This window comes from Megascapheus bottae, chromosome 1, assembly GCF_031878675.1.
Source record: "Megascapheus bottae isolate mThoBot1 chromosome 1, mThoBot2.hap1, whole genome shotgun sequence".
NCBI lineage: Eukaryota > Metazoa > Chordata > Mammalia > Rodentia > Geomyidae > Megascapheus > Megascapheus bottae.
The window spans coordinates 5,677,479-5,704,379 of NC_143509.1; the positions used below are offsets into that span (position 1 = coordinate 5,677,479).

The 26,901-nt window shown below is 40.3% G+C and overlaps 1 pseudogene; it reads right to left on the minus strand.

Annotated features, from left to right (window-relative positions):
- Positions 1 to 1,301: 1,301 nt before the first annotated feature.
- The window catches only part of LOC150068137 (olfactory receptor 7E178-like), a 59,262-nt pseudogene continuing 33,662 nt past the window's right edge, over positions 1,302 to 26,901 (minus strand).

Consider the following 26,901-nt stretch of genomic DNA (forward strand, 5'->3'; position numbering starts at 1 on the left):
TGCTGGAAGCAGCACAGGAAAACGTCCGCCAACCACGCTCACACGGAAGCTCGCAGATCCATCCCATGGTCCACTGTGAGGCCACTGGTTGGGCTAAGAGCTAGTCGTGCAGCAACACATAAGTTTTTTTCTAATACTTTCCAAACATTGTACTCAAATACGCTACCTACTTACCCCCTGACCTCTCTCATTCTATTTCTCTATCTCTGGACCTCTGCTCCTCTTTCAACCCTTATACTGCATGGATCTACAGTTGATGGCTGTTGAGCAACATTGTATATCTAGGTGTTTAATCATTCTCTAGGCTCAGAGGGACTTAAAGACAATAGAGATTGGATTGAGAGGCTTATTGTTTTGGATATAAATCGCTTATCAGTGAATAATTAGACTAGTCCGTAACTGCACAAAAAGAAAGAGTGATAACACCAATCAAAACTTGTGAACATCTAGATTCTGCCAGCTACAGAGGTTTAGGTTGGTTATATTTGAAAAACTATAATCGTGTTTAGTATTAATCTTGCTCCCATTTTCAAATGGGCAGAACAAGAAACTCAAGAAAAATGCCAAATCAAGAAACACCTCCCACCTCCCCCACCCAATGTAAACAGCCAATGGAACAGTCACTGGCAAACCTAGAGGAGAGTCTTCCAATTGCTGTACAAATGCAATTGATAAACATCATTAATGAAAAATGTGAAAATATAAAGAAAGAGATAAGGGAGGAAGCCATAGCTGAACAAGAGGAAACCATAAAAAAGGTGATAAGTAAAAAAGAAGAAGCCATAAAGGAGGCCATAATAAAGGCTGTTCTGGAGATCTATTATAAGGAGTGTGAAAAGTCCGTGCCATCTCTCCATCAAATAAGCATAAGTGATAGAAGTTTTAGTGTATTAATCATGTGTATAGACAGAGAGTCTTGAACCAGCATGGATTTCCTTTAGGTCCTCTCAGCTCTGTGTTTGAAATGTCCACAGAGTCTTGGTCATTGATGTGTTCAACTTGGCTAATTGGGAGCTGTGGGCCTCAGTCCTCTAAGGCCACCTAGAATTGGAGGTGGAGCCTGTGCTCCCTGCCTTTCACTCTCCTGTCTGCAGGACCTGCCCCCTCCTTGTCAGCGTCCCCCAGCTCTGCTTCCATGGTGTCTTCAAATCCAATCTGAGAACAGAGGCTGGACTTGTGCTACACGGCAGGTCTGGGGTCCTCAGACATGTCCACCTGGATCATGGCTGAAGAGAGAGGCAGCTTAAGTGAGTGAGTGCTGAGGGTGGATGGAGAAGGTATTTGGAGGTGTGTTTTGTGGATCATGAGGACAGCTTTACTGAGAGGATGTTGATGATAATGCTGATAATGATGATGACGACGATGAGATGGAGGAGGTGGTGGAGGTTGCAGCCGCTGTCTGTGACAGGATCACCACACAACAATGAGCCATGGTTGACAGAATGCCATGTGATTATCTCTGAGATCAGTTTGGATTTTCTTTTTGAACTCAGAGTCTGAGGGCTGTTCCTGAGCCTTCAGCTCAAGGCTACTGCATTACTCCTTGAACCACAGTGCCACTTCTGGTTTTCTGATGTTTAATTGGAGATGAGCATCTCACAGACTTCATGCAAAGGGTGGCTTTGAACCATGATCTTCAGATCTCAGCCTCCTAAGTAGCTAGGATTACAGAAGTGAGTCACCAGAGCCTGGCTTCAGGGCTCAGTTTTATAAGCCATCCATTCTCATTTCAAATGCATCACTTTTCCTGCATACTTTTGTGAGTGAGTGAGTGTGTGTGTGTGTGTGTGTGTATGTGAGAGAGAGAGAGAGAGAGAGAGAGAGAGAGAGAGAGAGGGAGAGAGAAAGAGAGGGAGAGGGAGGGGGAGGGGGAGAGGGATAGGGAGAGGGAAAGGGAGAATATATTAGTGACAGGTCTTGAATTCAGGAATGTAACCTATCCCTGAAATGTTTAGCTCAAGGTTGGCACTTTACCACTCGAGCCTTAGCTCCATTTCCTGCTCTTTTGGTGGTTCCCTGGAGTTAAGAGTTGCAATGACATTCTTGCTCAGGATGACTGAGAGCTACTATCCTCAGATCTCAGGATTACAGGCATGAGTCACTGCAAACTAGAATGTTGTGTATTTTTGTAAAACTAGGAGCTGAGGGAAGGAAGATGGTGCCGAGACAAAAGGGACGCTGCCTAGCTCTCTCTCACAAAAAGAGAGAACCAGGGAGTCCCACGAGCCAACTACCTTAAGAAATCCACAACAACAAACTCAAAAAGCAACGGAGAAGGACTCAAACCAGAAAAGAAATACAGATAAAGCTCACATCCAACTTTCTCAAAGAATTCAGAACGCGAGGACCCCTCCCCCACCTCTTGCCAAGGGACCCAAGCCGCGAATGCCGCGGAAAGCCGCGAAAAGCGGCAGCTGGCGCCGGCTCCAAGCCGCGAAAAGCCACTGTGAGTGCAGGCTCCCAACGAAAAAGTGGCAGCAGGCACCGGCCCCAAGCCACGAAAAGAGGCGGCAGTGGAGGGCAACAGCCCAGGAGCGCAACTGCTGTAGAAACCAGCACAGAAACAGGCCAGCAAACGGAGGAAGCAGCAGAACCAGAATAGCAAGCAGTGGAACCCAGACGCAGAACACACGCGGCGGCAGAGACGGGAGAGGAGTGAAAGACTCCCCACCACCGTGGAACACCTGCAGACTGACCCAGAGGCGTGAGTAATATAGCGCGTCCCCAAACACATCGGGAAAGCAGAGCGGGTGCCAAGCAATAGAACTTAACTCAGACCCCTCCACCCCGCCCGAGAAAGACTGGCGGGAGCAGGGGGGCAAGAATTTAGAATTCTGTCCCTTCCCTCAACAGCTCCCTCCCTCAGGCCATTGACTGGAGATTGACAGGCTGGCTACCTAAGACCCAGCACCCCACCAAGGGAGACGGGGCTGTACCAACTCCCACCTGCCCAAAGGGCTCAACCACCAGCCCTCTGACTGGAGACTGACAAGTGGGCGGACCCTAAGACTCAGCACCCCACCAGGGGAGGCAGAGCTGTCCCAGCTCCCACCCGCCCACCAGGCTCCTCACCCAGGCCACTGGATCTGGAGAGTGGAGGGCGCTGGGACCCTGCCTTACAACAGCCGGTAGGGGGAGCGGGAAAAAAGGAGCCCGCAACTGCCCCCCTCAATTCTTGAGCAGGGTATCCTCCAGCTGGGAATCCTGAGCAAGACAGCACTGAGGGGCCCCCCACAGTCGCAGACTATGACAAAGCAGTGGAAACACAGCAGGGATCTAAAGGGCCCACCAGCAGCCAAGCTCCCTTCTAAGAATTAAAAAGGCCCCACCCCTGGGAACAGAGGGGTCTCCTGCTGGTCCTGCTGAGAGCCCCTGAAACTCTCAATCCCCAGACCCGTGGCTTGGGGCCGCCCCTGAAAGCAGCACAGGAAAACGGTCTGCCAACCACGTTCAGACTGAAGGTTGCAGATTCATCCCATGGCCCACTGTGAGGCTACTGGTTGGGCTAAGAGCCAGTCATGCAGCAACACATAAGTTTTATTCTAATACTTTCCAACCTTTGTACTCAAATACGCTACCTACTTACCAACTTAGGTCAGTTATCCTTACGCTATACCTTTTCTTCTTTACTACAATATTCTTACACTCCTACGTTAATCCTCTTATACCTTCCCTGAACTCTCTCATTCTATTTTTCTATCTCTGGACCTCTGTTCATCTTTCAACCCTTATACTGCACGGATCTACACTTGATGGCTGTTGAGCAATACTGTATATCTAGGTGTTTAATTATTCTCTAGGCTCAGAGGGACTTAAAGACAATAGAGATTGGACTGAGAGGCTTATTGTTTTGGGTATAAATCGCTTATCAGTGGATTATTAGACTGGTCTGTAACAGCACAAAAAGAAAGGGTAATAACACCAATAAAAACTTGTGAACATCTAGTGTCTGCCAGCTACAGAGGTCTAGGTTGGTTATATCTGAAAAACTATAATCGTGTTTAGTATTAATCTTGCTCCCATTTTCAAATGGGCAGAAAAAGAAACTCAAGAAAAATGTCAAATCAAGAAACAACATTCCCCAAACCCCCACCCAATGTAAACAGCCAATGGAACAGTCACTGGCAAACCTAGAGGAGAGTCTTCCAAGTGCTATACAAATGCAATTGATAAACATCATTAATGACAAATGTGAAAATATAAAGAAAGAGATAAGGGAGGAAGCCATAGCTGAACAAGAGGAAACCATAAACAAGGTGATAAGTGAAAAAGAAGAAGCCATAAAGGAGGCCATAATAAAGGTTTTTCAAAGAAAGACAGATGAATTCATAGAATCCACAAATAAAAAGGTGACCGAACTCCAGCAAATGTTCAAAGAAAATAAAGCTACTGAGCTAACGACTCAAATGGAAATCAAGGAGATAAAGAAATCCATACATGATCTAAAATAAGAGATGCAAGGCATCAAAAATGAGCAATTAGAAGCAAGGGACATGAAGAATAAAGTAGATAGCTTTGATAGCAGGTTAGAAAATGCAGAGGAGAGAAATTCCGGGGCTGAAGATAATTTAGTTATTATAGAGAAAGAACAGAAAATGAGTCAATCCAAATCTAGGAAAAATGAGAGAGCGCTTCAGGAGGTCCAAGATACAATTAGGAAGCCTAATTTAAGGCTAATTGGTATTGAGGAGGGCGTGGAGAAAGAAGTCAATGGTATTGGAAATATACTTCAGGGAATCATCTCAGAGAATTTCCCAAATATCCAGAAGGGCAGGGCCATCCAGATACAAGAAGCTTTTAGAACCCCAAACAGACCTGACCAGAAAAGAACATCCCACCGCCACATCGTAATCCGAACTCGATCAATAGAAACCAAAGAAAGGATCCTAAAGGCTGCCAGGGAAAAGGGATCAGCAACCTATAAAGGAAAACCAATTAGAATCACCCCATTTTTCGCAGCAGAGACCATGCAAGCAAGAAATGTCTGGAAGCATATATGTCATGCCCTTAAGTCAAATAACTACCAACCAAGAATACTGTACCCAGCTAAGCTCTCATTCATAACTGAGGGAAAAATAAAAACATTCCATTCCAGGGAAAAGCTGCAACAATATGTCGCAACAAAACCAACACTACAGAGAATTCTCAAAGATGTTCTATACATAGAAAACCAAAATAAATGCAATATAGGGAAAGAAATGGCACCTAAACAGCATTCCATGTAAGGCCCACATGAACTCTCAAGACACAGGCCCTAATAAAAGCTTTTAAAAATGGTAGGAACTAATAAATATCTCTCAATCCTAACTCTCAATATCAATGGACTTAACTCTCCAATTAAACGGCATAGGCTGTCTAGTTGGATCAAAAAGCAAGAGCCATCCTTCTGCTGTCTTCAAGAGACACATCTTACCCCAAAAAACAATCATCTTTTGAAAGTGAGAGGTTGGAATAAACTCTATCAAGGTAATGGCCCCCATAAACAGGCTGGAGTTGCCATCCTCATATCAGATAAAATAGACTTCAAACTAAAATTAGTAAGAAAAGACAAAGAAGGTTACTACATACTACTAAAAGGACCTTTCATCCAGGAAGACATAACGATCCTAAATATTTACACACCCAATCCCGGAACTCTGAATTTCATCAAGCAAACTTTACTTACACTGAAACCATACATAGATCGAAACACATTGATTGTCGGTGACTTTAACACACCACTCTCACCTATGGACAGAACAACAAGGCAAAAACTCAACAGAGAAACCTTAGAAATGAACAACTATCTAGAACAACTAGATCTAACAGACATCTGCAGAATATTCCACCCAGCAACAACACAATATACGTTTTTCTCAGCAGCACATGGAACACTTTCCAAAATAGATCACATCTTAAGCCATAAAGCAAACCTGGTCAGATTCAGAAAGACTGAAATTATTCCATGCACACTCTCAGACCACAAAGGCATCAAATTGGAACTGAACATACATCTCCACCAACGAAAACCCTGTAACTCATGGAGACTGAACAACACATTGTTGAATCACCAATGGGTCATCGAAGAGATCAGAACAGAAATCCAACAGATTATGAAATTTAACAGAAAGGAGCACACAAATACCAACTCCTTTGGGACACAGCAAAGGCAGTACTCAGAGGAAAATTTATAGCACTGAGTGCCTACAACATCAAGTTGGAAAAATTGCAAACCAACAAGTTAATGTCTCACCTTAAGCTCCTGGAAAAAGAACAACAAAACATTCCTAACCCAGTAGAAGAAAGCAAATTATTAAAATCAAAGCAGAATTAAAGGACTTGGAATCCAAAAGAAATATAGAAAGAATCAACAAAACAAGAAGCTGGTTCTTTGAAAAAATTAAGAAAATTGACAAGCCCTTAGCAAATCTTACCAAAAAAAGAAGAGAGCATATCAAAATAAACAAAATCGCAGATGAAAGTGGTAATATCACGACAGAAATTACCAAGATCCAGAATATCATGACGGAACATTTCTCAAACTTTACGCCAACAAATTTGAGAATCTAGATGAAATGGATGAATTCCTAGCCAATATTAACATAACCACACTGAACCAAGAAGAACTAAGCCAACTCAACAGACCTATTTCAAGCTCTGAAATAGAAATGGCAATTAGAGAACTTCCACCTAAGAAAAGCCCAGGGCCAGATGGATTCACAGCTGAATTCTACAAGGTCTTCAAAGCAGAGCTCACACCAATACTCCTCAAGCTCTTCAACGAAATTGAAAATGTAGGTTCCTTACCAAACTCTTTCTATGAAGCCAGTATAACCCGCATCCCCAAACCAGACAGAGATTCATCAAATAAAGAGAACTATAGACCTAATTCTTTGATGAACATCGATGCAAAACTTCTCAACACAATACTGGCCAACGGTCTACAACAACTCATCAAAAAAATTATACACTATGATCAAACTGGATTCATCACAGGGAGGCAAAGCTGGTTCAACATACGCAAATCAATTAATATGATTCATCACATCAAGAGGAGCAAGGACAAAAATCACATGATTGTCTCAATAGACGCGGAAAAGGCATTTGACAAGATCCAACACCCATTTATGTTAAAAGCTCTGGAGAAACTAGGAATCCATGGAACATTCTGCAATGTAATAAGGCTGTGTATGAGAAACCCACTGCTAGTATTACACTTAATGGTGAAAATCTAAAGCCATTCCCTCTAAAATCAGGAACGAGACAAGGATGCTCACTCTCTCCACTCCTCTTTAACATAGTACTAGAATTCCTAGCCAGTGCAATAAGGCAAGAAGCAAGCATAAAGGGGATCCAAGTAGGGAAAGAGGAAGTAAAACTATCCCTCTTTGCAGATGACATGATTCTGTACTTAAAGAATCCTATAGACTTTACTCCCAAGCTCCTTGAGCAGATTCAAAATCTTGGATGAGTAACAGGCTATAAAATCAACTCTCAAAAATCAACTGCCTTCCTTTATGACAACAGTGAGAGGAACGAGGCAATAATCAGGAAAGTAACTCCTTTCACAATAGCCTCGAAGAAAATATAGTACGTAGAAATTAGCTTAACTAAGAATCTAAAGGACCTTTTTGACGAAAACTTTAAAACCCTAAAAAAGGAAATTAAAGCAGAAGTAAGGAAATGGAAAAACCTCCCATGCTCCTGGATTGGAAGAATCAACATTGTGAAATGACAATCTTGCCAAGGGCTATCTACAAATTCAACCCAATACACATCAATATCCCAATGACATTCTTTAAAGAAATAGAATAGGCAATTCAAAATTTTGTATGGAATAATAAAAGATCCAGTATAGCAAAAACACTTCTTAGCAGAAAGAACAGCGCTGGAGGAATTTCAATTCCAAACTTTAGACTCTATTACAGAACTATAATTCTCAAAACAGCTAGTTACTGGCACAAGAACAGGCCTGAAGTCCAATGGAATAGAACTGAGGACCCAGATACTAAACCACAGACCTATGGCCACCTAAACTTTGACAAGGGAGCCAAAAAATAGACTGGAAGAAAGACAGCCTCTTCAACAAGTTGTGCTGGCAGAACTGGTCAAGCACCTGTAGAAAACTAAAGTTGGATCCTTCTTTGTCAGCTTGCACTAGAATTAACTCCAAATGGATCAAAGACCTGGAGGTAAAAGCTGACACACTGAAAACTTTACAAGAAGGAATAGGAGATACACTAGGCCACCTTGCCACAGGTCGAAACTTTCTTAATAAGGACCAAGAATCACAACAAATCAGAGAAAGGCTAGATAAGTGGGAGTGCATTAAAATGCAGAGCTTTTGTATGGCAAAGGACATAGCTAGTAAATTAATTAGGAAGCCTACAGAGTGGGAGAATATCTTCACCAACCAAACAACAGACAAAGGCCTCATATCTAAAATATATCAACAGGTCAAAAAATTGAATCACTCCAAAACTAATCCCCAAAGTAACAACCATCCCATTAAAAAATGGGCTAAAGACTTAAAGAGAGTCTTCTCTGAAGAAGAAACAAAAATGGCCTATAGGCAGATGAAGTAATGCTCAACATCTCTGGTCATAAAAGAAATGCAAACCAAAACAACTGTAAGATTCCACCTCATTCCAGTTAGAATGGCCAGGATCAGGAAGAGGAAAAATAAGAGATGCTGGAGGGGATATGGCCAGGAGGGGTCACTACTACACTGTTGGTGGGAGTGCAAACTTGTTCACCCACTATGGAAAGCAGTGTGGCAGTGCCTCAAAAGGCTAAACATAGAACTCCCCTATGACCCAGCAACTCCACTACTTGGTATTTACCCAACCATCCAGAAAGAAGGGCTTACTAAATCCACTAGCACAACAATGTTCATTGCAGCATTATTCGCCATAGCAAAGATATGGAACCAACCTAGATGTCCCTCAGTTGATGAGTGGATGAACAAGTTGTGGTATTTGTACACAATGGAATTCTATGCTGCTGTCAGAAAGAATCACATTGCCCCATTTGTTAGGAAATGGAAAGACTTAGAAAAAATCATATTAAGTGAAGTAAGCCAGACTCAAAGGAACTTAGGCTCAATGGTTTCCCTTGTTTGGCATAATCAGTAGAAACCTTGGGATCTCTTAGCAGAGATCTGCAATAGAGCAAAATCTTGATACATAAGGCCATATAGTATGAAGCTAATTGAAAGGACCTCCAGGATATTGAAACCAAAGCCATATAACGAATGATTGCTGTCCATAATGTACTATGTTGTCTCTCATCTCCTTTGCTGTCCCTTGGTTATCTCATATTGTTATAGTATCTCACTTTGTTATCTGATATGTTGAATTTATTTGTATTTGGTTATTTGAAATTAGATAGTGAAGGGGGGAAATCCAAGACGGGTCGGGGGTGAGGGGGGGAGGTTAATGGGTACCAAGACAGACATGTGAAAGTGTATCAATGTATGTGAATTAATGCACCTTCTATCTGGCAAATATCATGTAACTCTTTTACTAATTACAATAAAACATAAATAAAAAAATAAAATAACTCAAAACAAAATTGCAGGAGGCAAAATATCTGGCTACCAATTAGAATGTTATGACTTCAAAGACTGCTTAAAAAAGAAAAATATAAAGGTCGGTTTCGGTCCAATTTTATTGAGGTAAATTATATATATTACAAACTTGCCACTCAATCCTTGCTAAATTCTTTACAGGGCCCAACATCTGCAGACATTCATCATTCTTTACAAAGTAACAATTTAAACATTGAAAACATACATTCCTCCTTTAGGAATCTATCCTGATATAGCCAGGATCTTTCTAAGAATGGATTGTACTAATGAAAGTATAATAATCAGGTATTCAAACAGGTAGAATTTATGAGATTATTTACTCAAGTTTGTTGCTTGTGCAAAAACTACATAACAAATAAACTTAATATCTGCTGGTGTCAGCTCGTGGTTTGTACAACCTGCTCAGGGCACTTTTGAGGTCATTGTTCCTCAGGCTGTAGATGAAGTGGTTCAGGAGAAGAGTGACCACTGTGTACATTGCTGAGGACACAGCACTGTCCTTGGGAGAATGTGACAGAGCTGACTCAAAGTTGATCCCCACTGAGGTGCCAAAGAATAAGCAGACCACAGACAGGTGAGAGCCACATGTGGAGAAGGCTTTGTACTTCCCACTTGAACAGGACATTCTCAGCACTGAAGAAATAATCTTGTAGTAAGAGAAAAGGTTTCCTAAGATAGGAAGGAAACCGTAAATTGTAGCAATAATGTATTTAAATAAATTATTAATGAGTGTGTGCTTACAGGAAAGTTCCAGGACTTGAGAGGGTCACAGAAGAAACTCGGAATTTCTACTTCCTTGAAATCGGTCATCTGTAATGTCATCCACTCATGCAGCTGTCCATCCAAGAAGCTGGTGACAAATGACAGCAGAATCAAGAAGACTAAGAGATGAGGGTTCATAATGAGAGGGTAATTCAGGGGGTGACAGATGGCCACAAAGCGGTCATAGGCCATCACACTAAGAAGCAAAACATCCATACAACCAAAGTGAGAAAAACAGACACCTGGATGAGGCAGCCCACGTAGGACATGGCTCTGCTGTATCTGGATGTCCACCAGCATCTTGGGGACTGTGGTGGAGGTGAAGCCAATGTCAGCTAAGGAGAGGATGGAGAGGAAGAAGTACATGTTGGTGTGGAGGTAGGAGTCAGAGGTGACAGCCAGGATGATGAGCAGATTTCTGAGCACAGTGATCAGGTACATGGACAGAAAGAGCCGAAAAAGCAAGGGTTGTATCTCAGGTCATCTGAGAGTCCCAGGAGATAAAATTCTGAGATGTGTGTTAGATTGCACTGTTCTGCATTAGTTGGAGTCCTTTGATATAAAGAGAGAACAATACAAAATGAAGAAGTCAGAATTCCACAATGATTTTGAACTCAAATATGTATAGTTGATATCGACATTCTGTTCCACACTTTTCAGTTGTGACAAACCCAATAATCCTAGATTGTTTTATGTCTCATATATTCCAATTTGTGTATTCATGTTAGATACTCAACTATGTTAGAACATTATAGGCAGTGTTTTCTGATCAGAGAAAATACAGATTATTCTTCACTACAGCGTAATTCACAGCAGATTTTTTTTAATCTCTGGAATTCATTTTCTTCTAATGTGTTTGCAAGCTCCTAAATTTCTGCATCCTTGCTTTGTTTCCTAATTTCTCTCTTTCTCTCTGTCTCTGTCTCTGTCTCTCTGTGTCTGTGTCTGTCTCTCTCTCTGTCTGTCTCTGTCTCTGTCTCTGTCTGTCTCTCTCTCTCTGTCTCTGTCTCTCTCTCTGTCTCTCTGTCTCTCTGTCTCTCTGTCTCTCTGTCTCTGTCTCTCTCTCTCTCTCTCTCTCTCTCTCTCTCTCTCTCTCTGTGTGTGTGTGTGTGTGTGTGTGTGTGTGTGTGTGTGTGTGTGTGTGTCTGTATGGATCCTAGGATTTTGACTTGGGAGTGGGTACAGGCCTTGAGGTTTTCCTGCCCAAACGAAAGCTCAACCACTTGAGTAAGAATCTCTACTTTTGGTTTCCTGGTAGTTAATGAGAGGTGAGAACTCACAAGGTCTTTCACAAATCACTTTCCAATATTAAATATTCGGTGACAGTAGACACGAACCATCTACCACCACTTCCATACGAATAGTTTTTCACTCTTATTCTATTAGATAACAAGGCAGCCTATAGGAAAACAATAAGAAATTTTACGTAAGATTCCTGTGAGCTGCAGCAGAACAATGTAATAACTTACATTCTTCACTACTGCTATTCCTTGATCTCCTCTAACAGAATTCCAAGTTTCTGGCTTGTCTTCATTATGCAGAAGCAGTACTTGCAGTTGTTTGCTCTTTAGTTAAGACATTTCACTATATATTGAGAGAAGAAGGAAAACTCTAAATCACCAGGAAGCTTGCAGAAAACACACACTTGTATGAATAGTGTGGTACACTCGCACACTTGGTTGCGTTGCTTCTCTGTTGGGTCATGTCCATGAAGTACAGATGAAAAGATTGTCCCATGCCTGAAGTTTATGAAAACCTCAGGCTCCAATCCTCACAGTGGACCATGAATAGGGCAACACAGGAGAATTTCCAACTGGGGCTAATATTTCATTTGAGATATTTAGGGAGATGTCAGGGGACTGGCTGGTAATAGGCTCTTCTATGATTGTGGATGCATAATTCACAGAGCTCACAATTTGCCAAACTGGTGCCGAGCAAATCATCTGTAAGGACCCACTAACATGGATGGCGGGTGAGGAACAAAGGCCTGAAAGAATAGTTTTGAAGTATGTCCTTTGATAAACAAAGCTGGTCTAGTCTATGCATAGATGACATGATGCAAAGTATGGCTAATTATAGGCAATACAGGAAGGCCATTCTGCATTGCAATCCCTTTGGACAGTTCCCAGACAATTCATAAAGGAAATATCTAGAATATCAGTGTCTTCAACAGGGGACTACCAGAAGGAATGGATCACATGGAATCAGTGAACAGACAGTGGAGAATTTTTTTTACAATACTTATTGTTCATGTATAAGAGGAAGTGTGGATATTAATGTTTCTGTTGGGGAAGAGGGAGAGGGAGAATTTTGGAAGGTGTGATTGGGTTTAGGATGCATTGTACATGTACATGAATGTCTTACATGGAAAGTTCTGTCTAAAAACAAGTGAAGAATTAATATCTCTGAACCGAGGCTGCACTGTTGGCTCCCATCTGTGATCCTAGCTATTCAGGATGCTGTGAGTGAAGATCAGGTTTTTAAGCCAGCATGGGCAGGAAAGTCTGTGAGACTCTTATCTCCAATAGACTACTCAGCAAGGGCTGGAAGTGGCACTGTGGCTCAAGGAGTGGAGCACTGGACTTCAGCCACAAAACTCATGGGCACTGTCTAATCCCTGAGTTCAACCACAAGGACCGGCACAAAAAATGTTAAGAACAGAATGTAATGTATATTTAACTCTCATCAATGACTCATGTGAAATGCAAAATTTTATTTACAAATGCCAGTTAAATTCATATGGTGGTATGCTATAGCAGATTCCAGAAATGACATCAGGACACACAGAGCCTCCCCATACTGAAAAACTATAAACGAGGAGACACAGTTTTCATATGCTTTATTTTAGGCAGTTTCATTTGTTTGAACCATATTCTACATGCCAGTGAACCTTCTGTCATGTGGGAGAGTGTATTTAATATTTTTCTAGGTTAAATAGCAAGGAAATTCATCTATTATATTTTTCCTGACCCAAAACACTAACACATGAAGAAAAGCTCAACATCTCTGGTCATAAAAGAAATGCAAATCAGAACAACTCTAAAATTCCACCTCACTCTAGTTAGAATGGCCAGGATCAAGAAAACTAATAACAACAGATGCTGGAGGGGATGTGGCCAGGAGGGATCACTTCCACACTGTTGGTGGGAGTGCAAACTCGTTCAACCACTATGGAAAGCAGTATGGTAGTTCCTCAAAAGACTAAACAGAGAGCTCCTCTATGACCCAGCAATTCCACTACTAGGCATTTACCCAATTGTCCAGAAACAAGGGCATACTAAATCCACCAGGACAACAATGTTCATTGCAGCACTATTTACCATAGCAAAGATATGGAACCAACCTAGATGTCCCTCAGTTGATGAGTGGATCAAGAAGTTGTGGTATTTGTACACAATGGAATTCTATGCTGCTGTCAGAAAGAATGACATCGCCTCATTTGTTAGGAAATGGAAAGACTTAGAAAAAATAATATTAAGTGAAGCCAGACTCAAAGGAAGATAGGCTCAATGGTTTCCCTCATTTTCATTATCAGTAGAAACCTTGGTCTCTCCTAGCAGAGATTTGCAATAGAGCAAAACCTTTATACATAAGGCAATATAGTATGACACTAAATGAAAGGAATTCTAGGATATAGAAACAAAATCCATATACTGAGTGATTGTTTTCCTTTATGTAGTATGTTATCTCTCATCTCTTTTGTTGTCCCTTGGTTATCTCATACTGTTAGAATATCTCACATTGTTATCTGATATATTGGACACATTTGTATTTGGTTATTTGAAAGTGGATAGGGAAGGTGGGAAAACAAGATGAGGCGTGGGAGTGGTGGGGAGAGAAATGGGGACCAAGGCATAAGAAAGGTATCAATGTATGTGAATTAATGCACCTTGTTTCTGGTGAATATATTGTAACCCTTCTATTCATTACAAGAGAAATATATGAAAAAAGCCACACCTTCCAAAATACTCCCCCTCTCCATCTACCAACAGAGACATTAATAGACACACTTTGTATTGTACATGCATATTGAATATTGTGAGAAACTTCTCCACTGTTTGTTTACTGATTCCATGGGATTGAATCCTTCCTGCTAGTCCCCCATTCAATACACTGATATTCTAGGTATTTCCTTTATGAATTGTCTGGGAATTGTCCAAAGGGTTTGTAACATGGAATTGCCTTCCTGTATAGCCTATATTTAGTCATACTTTTCATCTTGTCATCTATGCATAGACTAAACCAGTTTGGTTTACAAAAGACATGTTTCAAAACTATTAGGCATTTGTTCCCTTCACCACCCCTTCCACGTTAGTGGGTCCTTAGACCCCTTCCCTTTCCTATTTCAAATAATCCAGCGTATATACAATACGCCAGAGAACACAGTCAAGTATAGTAACAATATGAGATTAACCAAAGGGCAACAAAGGAGTAGAGAAATAACATAATACATTAAGAACAACTATCACAAAAGATAAAGCTCTTGTTTCCCTAACCCAGAGATCTTTTCATTTAGTCTCATCCTACATGACCTAATGAATCTAGGTTTTGTGCTATTGTAATCCTCTGCTAGAAGAGTCCTAGATGTGTACTAATTATTGCCAATGAGAGAAACCAGTGAGCCTATGTTCCTTTGGGTCTGCCTTACTTAGGTTACTTAACATGTTTTTACTTTTTATTTCGTCTTTCCTTTGGTTTATTTCCAGTTGTCACTGTTTTTGATTTCTGTACTCTTTGTTTTGAATGTAAACTTATCTGATTTGGGGAAGGAAAATGGAATCACAGAAACAGTATAACCAAGAGTGAACCAATTAAACAGATACTCACTGGACAATATGCTGAAAATGAACTTTATAACTAGGGAGGGCACTGAGAGAGGGAAAATGGTGAGAAAATGAAGGAGTAGGTAACACTATTTTCAAAGCAATGTTCTCATTATCTTAATTATGTAACTGTAACCCACCTGTACATAACCTTTACAATAAAATTTAAATGAAAAGCAAGTTGACTGCAATTTTTAAAATTCCATTTTAATTCCACATCTGAAGTCTTTTTTCCCCTACCATTATGTGTATGGTTTTCTGAGGTGAATGTTGAAAATTTGGCAACTATAATTTTGTTTTCATTTTTATAATCAATGCTTATGAAAAATATTTCACCTTCCTCATTCAGTTGAGTCCAGTGTACATAATGATATACACTTGCCATGTAATAATAGTCATTTATATAAAAAGAGGGGAAGTTTTGATTTATGTTTTTCATACATGATGTAAATTAAATTATTTTAAAAGCTAAAAAAAAGAATAGTTCTGTCTAACTGGGGTCTTTGATTCTTCCATATGCAACTTTAGTGTATGTGCTTTAACTTCTTTGAGGTCTTTGAGGTCTTTGATCCAGTATAATGGAGCCTGAATGATTGCGCTGAGCTTCCAGATTTTTGTGTTGAACATCCTCCTGGATTGTTCTATCTGCTAATTATTGTTCTGCTTAAACGGGGCGTATCTGCTAAGAATTGTTCTATCAACTAAGAATAGTTCGGTCTTTCATTCTTCCATATGCAACTTTAGTGAATCTGCCTTTACTTTTTCGAGGTCTTTGACCCTGTATATTGGAGAATGAATGTTCGAGGTTTACTTCCACCTGCATTGTTCTGCCACTAAGAGTTGTTCTGTCTAAACGGCGTCTTTTATTCTTCCACCTGCAACTTCAGTGTATCTGCTTTTACTTCTTTCAGCTATTTGACCAAGTAAAATGGAGACTGGATTTTTGCGTTGAACCTTCTGTTCCATTGCTCTATCTGGGAAGAAAAGTTCTGTCTAAACGGGGTCTTTTATTCTTCCATATGCAACTTCAGTGTATCTGCATTTACTTCTTCGAAGTCTTTGATCCAGTGTAATGGAGACAGGATTTTGGCGTTGAACTTTCTCCTTCATTATTCAATCTGCTAAGTATTGTTCTGTCTAAATGGGGACTTTTAGTCTACCATATGCAAATTCAGTGTATCTACGTTTACTTTTCGAGGTACTTGATCGATAAAACGGAGACTTGATTTTTAGGTGGACATTACTCCTGCATTGTTCCATCTGCTAAGTATTGTTCTGTCTAGGCGAGGTCTTATATTCTTCAATGTGCATCTTTAGTGTATCTGCTTTTACTTCTTCTAAGTCTTTTACCCAGTATAATGAAGACTGGATTTTTGCGTAGACCTTCCACCTGCATTGTTTTATCTGCTAATATTTTGTATAGTCTTTTTTATTGTAATTAATACAAGGGTTACATTATATTTGCCAGATAGGAGGTGAATTACTTCACAAACATTGATGCTCCCTCATGTTTTTGTCTCCATTTCCCTCCTCCCACGCTGTCCCCTCATCTTGTTTTCCCCTATCCTATTTCAAATAAACATATATACCATATACCAGATAACAAGGTAAGATACTGTAACAATATGAGATAACCAAGGGACAACAAAAGCGATGAGAAATAACATAGTACATTAAGAACAATAATCACACATTGTATGGCTCTTGCTTCCATATCCTGGAGGTCCTTTCGTTTAGCCTCATCCTATATGGCCTTATGTATCTAGGTTTTGCCCTATGTAAACTGCTAGGAGAGACCAAGGTTTATACTAATTATGACAAATGAGGGAAACCATTGAACCTATGTTCCTTTGAGTCTGGCTTACTTCACTTTTTTCCAAGTCTTTGCATTTCCTTGCAAATGGGGATATGTCATTCTTTCTGATTGCAGCATAGAATTCCATTGTGTATAAATACCACATCTTGTTGATCCACCCATCAACTGAGGAGCATCTGAGTTGGTTCCATATCTTTGCTATGGTAAATAGTGCTGCAATGAACATCGTTGTACTAGTGGGTTTAGTGTGTCCTTGGTTCTCTCCAGTTACTTTTTATGTATGAAGATGTTTAATCTCTCTGGAAAATGGTAATTGCATTGGCCATCAAAAAAATTCAACATTTTCTTATGTCATCATTTGATCTTATTTCTTACTCTCCCTTAGATTAATTTTAATGCTTCTAAAGCTTGACGTGCAATAAAAAATTCTGAGTTATAAAAAATAAAATCCATTGAATGCTTTTAAATTTTAAAGTAGTTGTGCTAAAGTGCAGTATTTTAACATATCCTTTTTGTTTATAATGTATCTTAATTGCATATCTGTCATTCTCCCTACCCATCTATTAGATACCTACCTACTCCTAAAATTTCCATTTTTCACATACATATAATTGAATATTATGACCATATTTGGTCAGCATTACTCTCTCCATTTGTCTACCAGTCTACATTTAATCCTACAGCTCAGACAAAACATGTTTTGGCTTTCAAATGTTCCTTTGTTAAACTGCTATTTGATTGTTTAAGAAGTTTCACCATGGAAAGCCATCCTAGTATGTATCATGCTTTCATCAGTCTGACTGTACATATGCATATAGACTTGTGTGTGTGTTTCATATGGGTTTATAGTTTGAATTCTATAATTTAAAATAATTATTTAACACATTTAAACAAATAAGATTTTTGAAAATTAAAAATGTTGTAAATAAGAATTAGTAGATTCAGTAGTGAAAATATATACGTTTTTATATGTTCAAATGTGTTCCTGCTGAAAGGATCTGCCATTTGTAATATTTTTGTCTTCCTTTGTTATACTTAGAATAACCAAAGTGGTTTCACTTTAATTTTCTATTTGGTTATTACCAGGATCAAGATATGTTGAAGTTGTAGCTGGTTATTTCTAACATCTTATGTGCAAAATAGTGGAGGTGCAGAGATACAATTAGACATTTAGCACTGTGCTTTTATAATTTCGCATTATCTTGAAGCTGAGGAACAATTATGGTTAGTTTTTTCAACTTTATGGCTTTTTCTATTGCCAGAAACTTTCTCCACCATCTTTGTGATCTATGATATGACTGCTCTTTCAGGATATCCCTGTGCTCTGGGAATGTTGCCAGCTCAAGGAGGAGGTCAATTCATAGTGCTCTTAAACTGTCATTTGTTTGCTCATGCCATCTTATATCTCTCCCTGCTCAGACTACGGCTTGGAAAGCCCAGTGGGAGAATTTATGTCTACATAGTTATGTTTGTATTTCCATTACCATGTCCATAGCTTTGGGTATGCAGTTACTGAGTCTTTGCTCTTGTACTCTTTGGACTTAATAGCCACATATTAGGGATACCATGCGCCTTTTGTTCCTTAGGTCTTGACTTGTCTCACTCAACATGATTCGCTCTAGATTCATCCACTTCCCTGCGAATGCCATTATTTTATCTTGTCTGTTGGCTATGTAGAATTCCAATGTGTATATATACCACATTTCCTGTATCCATTCATCTGCAGTAGGGCGTCTGGATTGTTTCCATTGCCTGGCTATTGTGAATAGTGCAGAGATGAACATAGCTGAGCAGGGGTCTTTATAATATCCTGGGTCATGCTGTTCAGGATAGATGCCCAGAAGTGGTATGGTGGGATCATAGGGAAGGTCTATTTTCAGTTCTTTAAGAAACCTCCACACTGCTTTCCAGAGTGGCTGAACTAGTCTACATTCCCACCAGCAGTGCAGTAGGGTTCCTTTTTCTCCACAACCCTGCCAGCAACTGTCATTGTCTGAGTTCAAAATCTTGGCCATTCTTTTTGGGGTAAGGTGGTATCTTAGGGTTGTTTTTATTTGCACTTCCTTTATGACCATAAATGATGAACATTTTCTCATATGTTTTTCTGCCATTTTAATCTCTTCTTCTGATAGGTCTCTCTTTATTTCCCTTGCCCATTTAGTGAATGGTTTATTGGGTTTTCGGGGGATTAATTTCTTGTGTTCCCTGTAGATACTAGATATTAAGCATTTGTCAGATGTATTGTTGGTGAATATCTTTTCCCAGTTGGTTGGCTGTCTCTGTACTTTTGCAACTATGTTTTTATCTGTACAGAAACTTTTTATTTTTAGGTAGTCCCATTTTTCGAGTCTCTCCAATCTGTTGTGACCCTGGGATTCTGTTCAGGAATCTTTTGCCTGTGCCTATGAGTTCCAGTGTCTCTCCTACTTTATCATGTAGCAGTTTCATGGTTTCTAGTCTGACTTTGAGGTTTTTGATCCACTTTGAGTTAATGCTTGTGCATGGTGAAAGGCTAGGTTCAATTTTTAGTTTTCTGCATGTGGCTTCCCAGTTTTTCCAGACCAATAATTGAATAGACTGTGTTTGTTCCATTTTATTTCTTTGGCTCTCATCGGGGTCTTTTATTTATCCACGTGCAACTTCTGTGTATTAGCCTTTATTTTCGACTTCTTTGATCCAGTATAAATGGATTTTTGCATCGAACTTCATGTTGCATGGTTCCATCTGCAAAGAATTGTGCTTTCTAAATGGGGTCTTTTATTCTTCCATATACACGTTCAGTGTATCTGATTTTATTTCTTCGCGGTCTTTGATCCAGGATAATGCAACCTGCATTTTTGCGTTGAACTTCCTCCTGCCTTGTTCTCTCTGCTAAGAATTGTTTTGTTTGAACGATGTCTTTTATTCTTCCCACTGCAACTTCACTGTATCTGCTTTTACTTCATCCCGGTGGTTGATCCAGTATAATGGAAACTGGATTTTTGCGTTGAACTTCCTCCGGCATTGTTTTATGTGCTAAGAATTGTTCGGTCTCAACGCGGTCATTTATTTATCCATGTGCAACTTCAGTGTTTCTGCTTTTACTTCTTTGATGACTTTGATCCAGTATTATGGAGACCTGATTTTTGTATTGACCTTCATGTTGCATTGTTCTATCTGCAAAGAATTGCACTGTCTAAACCGGGTCTTTTATTCTTTCCTCTGCAACTTTAGTGTATCTGCTTTCACTTATTCGAGGTCTTTGATCCATTATAATGAAGACTGGTTTTCTGCGTTGTACTTCCTCCTGCATTGTTCTATCTGTTAAGTATTGTTCTGTCTAAACAGGGTCTTTTATTCTTCCATACGCAACTTCAGTGTAACTGCTTTTACTTCTTTGAGGTATTTCTCCAGTATAATGTAGACTGAATTTTTGCATTGATCTTTGTCCTGCATACTTCTATCTGCTAGGAATTTTTCTGACTGAACAGAGATTTTTAATGGTCCCTGGGCAACTTCAGTATACCTACTTTCACTTAATTGAGGCCTTTGATCCAGTATAGTGGAGACTGAATTTTTGTATTCAACTTACTCCTGCATTGTTCTATCTGTTAAGAATTGCTCTATGTATACGGGAGCTTTTATTCGTCCATATGCAACTTCAGTGTGTCTGGTTTTCCTTCTCAATGTTTTTGATCCAGTATAATGAAGTCTGAACTTTTGCATTGAACATCCTCCTGCATTGTTCTATCTGCAAAATATTGTTCTGTCTAAAAAGGGTCTTTTGTTCATCCATATGCAACTTCAGTGCATCTTCTTTCTCTTATTCAAGGTCTGTGATCCCGTACAATGGAGATTGGATTTTTGCGTTGAAGTTGGCCCGAATGGTTCTATCTGCTAAGAATTTTTCGGTCTAAACCTTGTCTTTTATTCTTACATATACCACTTCAGTGAATATGGTATAACTACGAGTTCTTTGATCCATGGTTATTGAGACGCGATTTTTCAGTTGAGCTTGGTGCAGTATGGTTCTATCTCCTAAGAACTGTTCTGTCCATACGGAGCTTTTTATTCTTCCACATACAGCTTGAGTGTATCTCATCTTATTTCTTCGTTGTCTTTAATCCAGTACAATGGAGACGGGATTTTTGCGTTGAACTTCATCCTGCATTTTTCTATATACTAAGAATTCTGTCTAAACGGGGTCTTTTAATTTTCCATATTCATCTTTAGTGTATCTGTTTTACCTCTTCGAGGTATTTGATCCAATAAAATTTAAACTGGATTATTGCCTTGAACTTTCACATGAATTGTCCTAGCTGCTAAAAATTGTTCTCTCTAAACCTGGCCTTTTATTCCTCCATATGCAACTTCAGTTTGTCTGCTTTTACTTTTTTGAGGACCTTGATCGAAGATATTGTAGACTGGATTTTTGCGTTGAACTTCCTCTTGCATTGTTCTACCTGCTAAGATTTGGTCTGTCTAAATGGAGTCTTTTATTGTTCCCTGTGCAACTTCAGTGTATCTGGTTTTACTTCTTCAAGGTCTTTGATCCTGTATATTGGATACTGGATTTTTGCGTTCAAGTTTGCCCTGCATTGTTCTACTTGCTAAGATTTGGTCTGTCTAAATGGAGTCTTTGATTCTGCCCTGTGCAAATTCTGCTTTTACTTCTTCCAGGTCGTTGATCCAGTATAATGGAGACTAGATTTTTGTATCGACCTTCCTCCGACATTCTATTATCTGCTAATAATTATTCTGTCTCAAGGTGGTGTTTTATTCTTTCATATGAAACATCAGTGTATGTACTTTTACATTACGACGTTTTTGACCGAGTGTAATGGAGACTGTATTTTTGCGTTGAACTTCCCCAAGCATTTTTCTCTCTGCTAAGAATAGGTTGGTCTCAACGGGGTCTTTTATTTATCCACGTGTAACTTCAAGGTATCTGCTTTTACTTCTTCAAAGTCTTTGATCCAGTATAATGGAGACCTGATTTTTGCATTGAACTTCATGTTGCATTGTTCTATCTGCAAAGAATTGCGCTGTCTAAATGGGGTCTTTTATTCTTCCATATGCTACTTCAGTGTATCATCTGATTTTATTTCTTCAAGGTCTTTGATCCAGGATAATGCAGACTGGATTTTTGGGTTGAACTTCCTCCTGCATTGTTCTCTCTGCTAAGAATGGTTTTGTTTGAACGGTGTCTTTTATTCTTCCCTCGGCAACTTTAGTGTATCTGCTTTCACTTATTTGAGGTCTTTGAACTGGTATAATGAAGACTGTTTTTGTGTGTTGTATTTCCTCCTGCATTGATGTATCTGCTAAGTATTATTCTGTCAAAGCAGGTTCATTTATTCTTCCTTATGCAACTTCAGGGTATCTGATTTAGTTCTTTGAGGTCTTTTATCTAGTATAATGTAGACTGAATTTTTGCATTGATCTTTGTCCTGCATTGTTCTATCTGCTAGGAATTGGTCTGACTAAACGGAGTTTTTTTCCTTCCCTGTGCAACTTCAGTGTACCCTCTTTCACTTAATTGAGGCCTTTCATTGAGTATAGTGGAGACTGAATTTTTGTATTCAACTTCCTCCTATATTGTTGTATCTGTTAAGAATTGCTCTATCTGAGTGTGGAAGATGGCATCAAGACAATAGGGGGCTGCCTAGCTCTTTCTCACAAAAGAAGAACCAGGGAGTCTCACGAGTCAATTACCTTAAGAAATCCACAACAACAAACACAAGAAGCAATGGAGAAGGAGCCAAACCGGAAAAGAAATCCAGATAAAGCTCACATCCAACTTTCTCAAAGAATTCGGGATGGGAGGACCCCTCCCCCACTCCTCGCTGCAGGCTTTGAGCCACGAAAAGCGGCGGCGGAGGGCGCCGAGCCGGGCAGCCCCGACCTCTGGAGACACCAGCATAGGACCGGGCCAGCAAGACACAGAAGCAGTGGAACCCAGACACAGAACCAGAACAGCAAGCAGCGGAACTCAGACGCGAACCATAGGCAGTGGCGGAGATCCGAGGGGAGTGCAGGATTCTCTAACACCATAGGGCACCCACAGATGAACACAGAGGCGTGAGTACCGCAGCGGGTCCTCAAACACATTGGGAAAGCAGAGCTGGTGCCAAGCAATAGAACTTAACTCAGACTCCTCCCACCCCACCCGAGAGGAGCAGGAGCAGGGGAGCAAGGAATTTAGAATCCTGTCCATTCCCTCAACAGCCCCCTCCCCCAGACCATTGACTGGCAACTGACAGGCAGGTGGCAATAAGACCCAGCGCCCCACCAAGGGAGGCGGAGGTGTCCCAGTCCCCACCAGCCCACCAGGTTCCTCTCCCAGGCCTCTGACTGGAGACTGACAGGCAGGCTATGCCAAGAACCAGCATCCCACCAAGGGAGGCTGAGGTGTCCCAGCTCCCACCCACCCACCAGGTTCCTCTCCCAGGTCACTGGGTCTGGAGAGTGGGGAGCGCTGAGATCCTGCCTTACAACAGAGGGTGGGATGTGTGGGAAAATAGGAGCCAGCATCTGTCCCCCCAAATGTTGAGCCGGGCATCCTCCAGTTGGGAATCCTGAGCAAGACAGCACCCTCCCACAGTCACAGATTCTCTGACAAAGCAGCAGGGAACTGAAGGGCAGACCAGCAGCCAAGCTCCCTTCTGAGAATCAGAAAGGCGCGGCTCTGCCCTTGGAGCCCATGTCCTCAGCTGGGCGCCGCCCCTGGGAACAGAACAGACAGCTGCAGTCCCTGCTCAGAGCCCCTGGAAACTCCCAAACCCCAGATCCTTGGCCGGGGGCACGCCCCTAGAAGCAGCACAGGAAATCCAACCATCCTCCCAGCACACTGAGAGTGAAGCTCGCAGATCCATCCCACGGCCCACTGTGAGGCTACTGGTTGGGCTGAGAGCTAGTCGTGTAGCAGCACACAGCCTCTGGGAATGGACCGAATATCTGCAAAAACTGCAAACTCTGACCTAGTCAGCAGAGGAATCAATTTGGCCAAGAACCACAGGTATTCACATATTCCCAGAACCACGGTCCCAATCCAACCACAGAGAGAACTAAACAACAGTTCTCGATGCTGAGGAGAGTGCAAAGAAGAATTACGACATACATAAATAATCAAAGTCCCACGCAAAGCCCAAAAGGTAACAAGAGCGAAGGGACGAGAGAGATGTTACCATCCCAAGAAATGACACCTGAAGAGACACGGAACATGACCCTATTCAAGGAGATGATTATGAACATGACTAAGAGATTAAAACAGAACTCCAAAAACAATTCCAGGAACATAAGCAGGAAATCTGCAAAGAGCTCCTCGAATTCAAAAGAGAAACGGAAGAAAAGATTAATACCCTCAGAGCAGACATGATCAGCTCAGTGTCCACACTTCAAAAAAAAATGGAGGCATTAAGCAGCAGACTGACTGAGATGGAGAATAGAACATCGGAAACGGAAGATAATACACAAGAGCTGGAACAGAGAATCTCCACCTTGGAAAAATCAGTCAGAATCTACCAGAGAGAGCTCCGGGAACTGGCAGATGCAGCAAAGAAGTCTAATCTTCGTATAATAGGGATTATTAGGAAGGGGCTGAATTCCAGGACAAAGGTATGCAACCTTTATTCACCAAAATCATAGCAGAGAACTTCCCTAACTTCAAAAGGGAAACTACTCACATTGTTGAAGGTTTCAGGACCCCAAGCAGAAAGATCCAAGAAGGACTCACCTAGACATATCATAGTAAGGACATTAGACCCGAATACCAAGAAATTGATCATAATGCTGCAAAAACAAAGAAGGAGCTATATTATAATGGGAAGAAAATTTGAAATACAGCAGATCTCTCCACACAAAACCTAAATGCAAGAAAAGCTTGGAAAAATATCATTGATGTCCTGAAGACCAACAACTAATATATCCAGCAAAACAAGCATTTACATTTGAGGGAGAAACAAGAATATTTCACTCCAGAGAGAAGATTTATGAATAGGTGCAGACTAAACCAGCATTACAAAGAATACTAATTAATCGAGAACAGATTTTAGAACATCAAGAACGCCCATCAAGATCAAGAAGCAAACATCTATAATTCACTAAACACAAAAGGGGAAAAAAGAGAGAGAAAGAAACCTAGAAGTAAAAATAAATTACGACAATGGACACTGACCACTTCTCCATAATCTCCCTAAATATGAATGGGCTGAACAATCTAATCAAAAGACACAGAGCAGCAGACTGGATTAAGAAACACCACCCATCCATATGTTGCCTCCAAGAGACCCACCTCACTGCCAAAGACAGAAACAAATTCCACGTGAAGGGATGGAAATGAATTTTCCACTCCAATGCACCATGCAAAAAAGCAGGAGTAGCAATCTTAATCTCCGACAAAATTAACTTCTCAGTAAAATCAGTACATGAAGATAGAGAACGCCATTATATATTAGTAAAGGGTACAATCCATGCCCATAATATTAAAGTTATAAACATCTACTCCCCCAATACGGGAGCACCCAAATTCGTCAAATAAACTCTTTTAGAATTACAGAACAAGATAGACTCAAACACAATCATTGTGGGTGACTTCAGTACACCACTCTCAACAAATGACAGGTCAACTCCACAAAAGTTAAGCAAAGATTCCATTGATTTAAATGACACCATAGCCCAGGTGGGCTTAACAGATATACACAGAATCTTCCACCCAACGGCGAAACTTTTTACATTTTTCTCAGCAGCACATGGAACACACTCCAAAATAGATCATATAATAGTTCATACAGAAAACTGAAGCAGATTCAAGAGGTATTATATAATACCATGCATCCTATCAGACCACAGTGGAGTCAGACTAATTCTGAACAGTGCAGTCAAAGTCAAAAATCATTCAATCACATGGAAACTGAACAACACACTTCTGAATAACCCTTGGGTAACAGATCAGATCAGAAATGAAATTAAAAACTTCCTTAAATGTAATGACAGTCAAGAAACATCACAAAGGAACTTATGGGACACAGCAAAGGCAGTTCTATGAGGAAAATTTATCGCACTAAGAGCGCATATTAAAAAGACAGGAGAAGAGCACGTAAATAGCCTTAAAAAACTGAAACACCTAGAGGAGCAAGAAAAAGTCAATTCTAAAACAGCTAGAAAGACAGAAATAACAAAAATAAAACCAGAAATTTCAGAGATTGAAATAAGATCTACTATACACAAAATTGATAAATCAAAAAGTTGGTTCTTTGAAAGTGTCAACAAAATAGACTCTTAGCAAGATTAATCAAAAAAAGGAAAGGGGAGACTCAAATAAACAAGATTAGAGACCCCACGGGAACAATCACAACTGATTCCCAAGAAATCCAGTCCATAATGAATAGGTATTACTAGGGCCTATATTCAAAGAAACAAGAAAATCTAGCAGAAATGGATGATTTCTTAAATAAATATACGCTACCCACACTGAACAACAATGAGGTAAACAAATTGAACAGACCAGTTTCTAACAAGGAAATTGTGGAAGCAATCAGAGAAATGCCAACCAAAAAAAGCCCAGGTCCAGATGGATTCACTGCAGACTTCTACAAGACGTTTAAAGATGAAGTAACACCTCTACTCTTGAAACTCTTCTGAGAAATAGAAACCGAAGGAGCAATACCAAACTCATTTTATGAAGCTAATATTACTCTCATCCCCAAACCAGGGAAAGACCCCCCAAAAAAAGAAAACTACTGACCTATCTCTCTAATGAACACAGACGCAAAACTCCTCAATAAAATATTAGCCAACAGAATCCAGAAACAAATTTAAAAAATCATACACTGTGATCAAGTGGGCTTCATCCCACAGATGCAAGGCTGGTTTAGCATTCGCAAATCAATCAATGTAATACATCATATCAATAGAGTTAAGGATAAGAATCATATGATAATTTCTATAGACGC